We start from the raw sequence: 5274 nt of genomic DNA on the forward strand, positions 1-5274 counted from the left end.
TTAATACTAAAATGAATAGATTGGAAAATAACAATATGAAACCCAAATGAATTTATGAAAATGATATGATGAAGGGTTTAATGGGACGATGGAATGTAAGGAATAGTGAAGGGAAAGGTGGATGAAAAAGTGACATTTCTGAGTCCTAACATCCCCCCCAACTGAATTTGTTGCATGTCCTCATGCAACCATGCATGGATCGTGTGAGGAATTTTTGGCATCTAAACTTTGGCTTTGATTGATGATGTCTTTTTAATAATGAATGTTTCTAGAATATGTGAAAGATGTGAGTAACAGATTGTGAGTAACAGCTAGAACTTTCTTATGGTTGGTTCTTATGCAACAACCATGAATATAAGAATGTCGGTTCTTGTGTTAACAACATTCATTTCGTTATTTTTCTTGCTAGAATAATAATGTAACCACAAAATTCATTGGAAATCATAAGCTATTAATGTGCATGAGAAAACATCACTGAGTGTAAGAAAGTCATTTCTCTATCTTTTATGAATCATGCCAATATGTATATCAATGCATACGAAGCAAAGTGCAAGAGGGGATCGTTGGAAAAGAAATTTTGGTGAATGGTGAATGGGATGAAAATGGAATGATGGTAGTAAATATGTGGTGACTATGAATATAGTTCCCCCTCCCCCCCAACTGAAGTTGTTGCATGTCCTCATGCAACATAGTGTAGGTCATGGAAGGGAAAAGGAAATGGAGTATGGCGAGGAAATTTTCCAAAATATTCAAGTCAGCATATAAGGAATTGCATGATTAAAGCTTAGAAAATAACATACCTCCACTCACCCAAAAAGTAGATGAACTATGCAATAGGAATGGAGTTGTTGCAACTGCTGGATCAAGAAAACGTGACTGGTGCGGGAGCTGCAACTGCACTACTGTAACTGCAACTGTTGGAACTGCAACTATTGGGACTACTGTAATAGCAACTGTTGTAACTGCTATAATAGAAACTATGGGACTGTTGTAATAGCAATTGCTATAACTACTGTAATAGCAACTGCTACGACTGCTGTAATAGCAACTGCTGGAACTGCTGTAATTATTGTAACTGCAACTGCTGGGACAACTGTAATAGCAACTACTGTAACTGCTATAATAGCAACTGCTGTAACTATCGTAACTGTAACTGCTAGGACTGCTGTAATATCAATTGTTGTTACTACTGTAACTGCAACTACTTGAACAACTGTAACAACAACTGCTGTAACTGCTATAATAGCAACTGCTGTAACTATCGTAACTGTAACTACTAGGACTGCTGTAATAGCAACTGTTGTTACTACTGTAACTACAACTGCTAGAACTGTTGTATCCGAGAATGTGAAGTGGAGGGATCTGAACTACTACTAATGAATCAGGGAAAAGAGGGAGTATGAAAGTGGATTGGAGTACTCTCATATATAAAGTCACATTGTTGTAACTACAACTGTTGGAACTGCCGAGGGAGTTAGGAAAAAGTGCATAGTCTTCACCCGCTACAAACCCAATGGTACAATTCTGATCATGCGAATGAATGTGTCGATGTTGAGCATGAATAGAAATCATTGGATTACCAACCATTGATGGATGCCCTTAACCAATGCGAGGCAACTCACCATTGATGTCAATGAGTGCCAAGGTACCTGAGTACATCTTGCGAAGTGCAAATGGATGTGCTGAGGTTGAGCCACTTGCAAGATCTGAAGATCAAGGGACATTGATGTATTCCCATGATCGTCAGCGAGAGAACTTTCCATTAAGGCATGCAAGCCTCTAGGTACTTAAAATGGACTCTAGTCTATATCCCAGATAAGGTGTTGAGGTTGATGGGGCAAGACTGGTTGAAAGGTGGGCCTTAAGGAATCCCACATCAGTCAACACGAGTTATTATAAAAAGAGTAGGTAGGACTATAAGAAAGATCTCAGTGGCAACATAGTTTATGGAAAGGAAATCAAGGCAATGGAAACATGGAAAGGGAGTTTGTTTTATTCAAAAGGGAAACTAGAAAGGCAAAGATGAATTGAAAAAGATAAAGGAAATGATGTATGCAGCTCAAAAAAATAGGCGTATGTGAAGTCATGATGGATTAGGTAATGGAAGATGGGCTTCAACACAGGGATGATCAATATGCTTGGAAGGAGAAATGTGGGTAACAAATCATGATGCAGAAGTTTTTTTTTTTTTTTTTTTGCGAGTAGTGGAAAATGCCATGACATGCGTGACCATCAATTCCTTCAAGTTGTCAAAAATTCATGTTTTAATTTGTTTTTTCACTGAAAAACTTTATGATTCGAAAGAATCTCTTCGGCATAAGAATTAATCGTCTATGCACCTGAAAAAGCTTAGTACAGATCCTACATGAAAACTTGTGAGAAAATCGAAAAAAAAAACATAAGATGTCTAGAGAATAAGTACGAATATGGCAAGAAAAATGTTTTTGTACCTGTTGCCATTGTGCACTTGTGTTTCATCGTCATGCAGCTTGAGGAGATTTGAGAGAAATAAATCATCACAAAGTGTAAAAACATGTTGGAGATTGTGTTGAGGAAATGTCCATTTACAATGCTTTGAACATTATTTATTTTCTACCTGCGAGCTCTCCATATTACAAGGGAAATTCCAAGTTCAAACATACTAGGACAGAAATAAGGTTGTACTCATGCCCTAGTAGGAAATTACTAAGATTGAGTTACTCCTAGGAATAGAAAGAAACAATGAGTTTGGTCTACGAGCTATTCTCCATGCTCTTACATAAAACATATTGCATCATTGCTAAGAGTTTCAAAGAGTGGAGTGGCACAACACGGCCGTTATGAGTTTCAAATTAGGGAAGTGAAACAACGTAAGACTTGGGCCATGTTTAAAGTAATGATTATAATGATTTATAAGTGAGCTATTACAACCTTTTTCAGATTATAAGTGTTTCTTGCTGCCGACTTAATAAGATCAATGTCTTCTCGAATCTCATTTTGATTCTAAGCAGAGACTCCATCTAAGGTCAAATAAAAGAAGCGATAGAGGCAACCCATTAAACCATCAACCACGCTATTCGTGGTGAGTGTATTCCTTTGCCCGTGAGTGGGGGCATAGGATTCTAATTACTGTTCCTTGATCCATGTAGAACCAGTGTCGATGGTGCAATGAAGAAACAGAAACGAATATCAATCTTGATCATCAACTATTTTACCATTTCTTGTGCACCCATCAATTTGAAGATGTTCTCTGCTGGAAAGACTTAGAAAATCCCAAGTGGAAAGTTGATTCTGAACTAACTGAAGATGGAAAGTATGTTTTTTTTTAATCTATTACAGAAAGTCGTGACCCTGTGAACGGGCTCTTTTATTGTGATCTCACTACTCTTCCTTAATGCCTTGAAGGTTTTAACGGCAAGGAGATGATTCCTTTGCAAAAACTAATTGATAACTTTGAAGCACAGTATGATCTCGTTTCAAATGATGGTTCTATGTTCACTTTCTGAACCAATACCAAAACTAGTTGGGGTAATGTGTTCACTCTTCTTGCTCTTACTAGTTCCCTGCACTTGGTCAATTTCAATCTCCCCAACAAATCTAGCAGCTGCTTCTAATGGATGGTCAGGACTCCAGTTTTTCCCTTCTTCAAGCCCAGGGCTTCCATTTTCTATTGCACCTCCCTCTGCATCCATAGCTACCACCACACCATTTTCAGCTTCAATTTCTTTAAAAGCAGAAGTGGCACCATCTTTATGTTTTTATTTTCTTCGACATCCAAAGGCCGTGAAACACCACCAATTCTGATCTTCCTAGGATTGAAGGGGCTATCATTTTCCAATTGAGGACTCAACCACTACCTTAGCATCATTATCTTTCTCTTTAGTAGAGCCAAGCAATCTCTTCAAGGATTCATTGGCTCCAGTAGAAGCAGGCTCAATACTATCATACAAAGGGTCATACTAGTCTCTAGGAGTAGAAACATCTCTGATTAACTGATGAGGCAACATCATGCCTGCCATGGAAGGCCCCCCCTGGATGAGAATATGGGTAAGATTTCCATTCTCTGGCAATAGAAGATGGATTTGAACTAAGAGATTTAATAAATGGCTGCATTTCGGGCCTAGAAATATTCAGTGGAGAAAGAGGCAGCATGGTAACCTTGACATATGGCTACCCTGCCCATTGCCAGAGAATTACTGTAAATTGTATGGCTCCAAAGAGATCTCTGAACGAACAGAGGCATGATGTGAAAAATCAGTTGTTCTAGCATTGAAAGTGCTTGCATTGAAATCTAGTTCTCGGGTCAATGAATTAGAAATAAATCCAGTCTTATATTCTGGGCTATGATTCAAACCAAATGAATTATTTAGACTTGAAGGTGGATATCCACCAAAGTATCCTAGATGAGAATGATCAATAGTGTTCATCAAATTTAGATGTGATGAAGGTGGATTTCCTTGCAAATTATTCCTCTCCAGCAGAGAAATATTCCCTGAAATTGCTGAATGTGTAGAAGAAGGGTGTTTGACTAGATCATGCTGCTGTAGACTAGACAAATCTCTTGGAATAGAAGGGAAGTGTAAATCTTCTCTAGAGTAAGGCTTTGAAAGCAAGTTTTCTCTAGATTGCAAATCATCTTCTCTAAAACGCAGATCTTCTCTAGGTAAATGTTGACTGCGTAGGCCATCTTTAAGAAATGAACTTGACATAAAACCATCCACCTACATTTGTGAATGACTTCTTGATAGTGACTGTGCATGTGAATCCTCCCTTAAATGTGTATGCAATTCTTCCCTGGGAAGTAATGGAGCTCGTGAATCATCTCTAAACAGATCACAGAAATCACGCCTAAGTATCGGCTCAATATGTAAACCTTCCCGAAGTGTAGTATGTAGGCGTAAATCATCCTGAACCAATGGTGGAGAATGAAAATCTTGTCTAGGCAGGAGGTGACTCTGAAAATTATCCTTGTGCACATCTTCCCTGATAAGGGACTGTGACTGGAAGCCTCCCACAGAGAAGGGTCGAGGTTGCAAGCTTTCAAAAGGTGATGGCCAAGCAGGGAAGCTTTCAATTGGCGATGGCCTCACAGAGAAGCTTTCCATTGGTGATGGCCTTGTAGAGAAGCCTTCCAGTGGTGGTGGCCAAGTTGAGAATGATTCCATTGGCGGTGGCTGAGCTGAAAATGTTTCCATTGGTCATGGCCAAGCTGAGAATCCACAAGTTGAAAACATATAGCAAAATCTTAGGTGAATTTGCTGTATGTTTTCCTGCTAACAATAGTGTTCCCCTGGG

General features: G+C 38.8%; 1 pseudogene; it reads right to left on the reverse strand.

The window, feature by feature from the left end:
- Positions 1–977: 977 nt before the first annotated feature.
- On the reverse strand, positions 978–4706 carry LOC149186904 (uncharacterized; annotated as a pseudogene).
- Positions 4707–5274: the final 568 nt, after the last annotated feature.

This window comes from Pinus tabuliformis, chromosome 3_1 (genome assembly GCF_031772625.1).
Source record: "Pinus tabuliformis cultivar Carrire ecotype Pingquan chromosome 3_1, CPIR1, whole genome shotgun sequence".
In the NCBI taxonomy this organism is placed as follows: Eukaryota; Viridiplantae; Streptophyta; class Pinopsida; order Pinales; family Pinaceae; genus Pinus; species Pinus tabuliformis.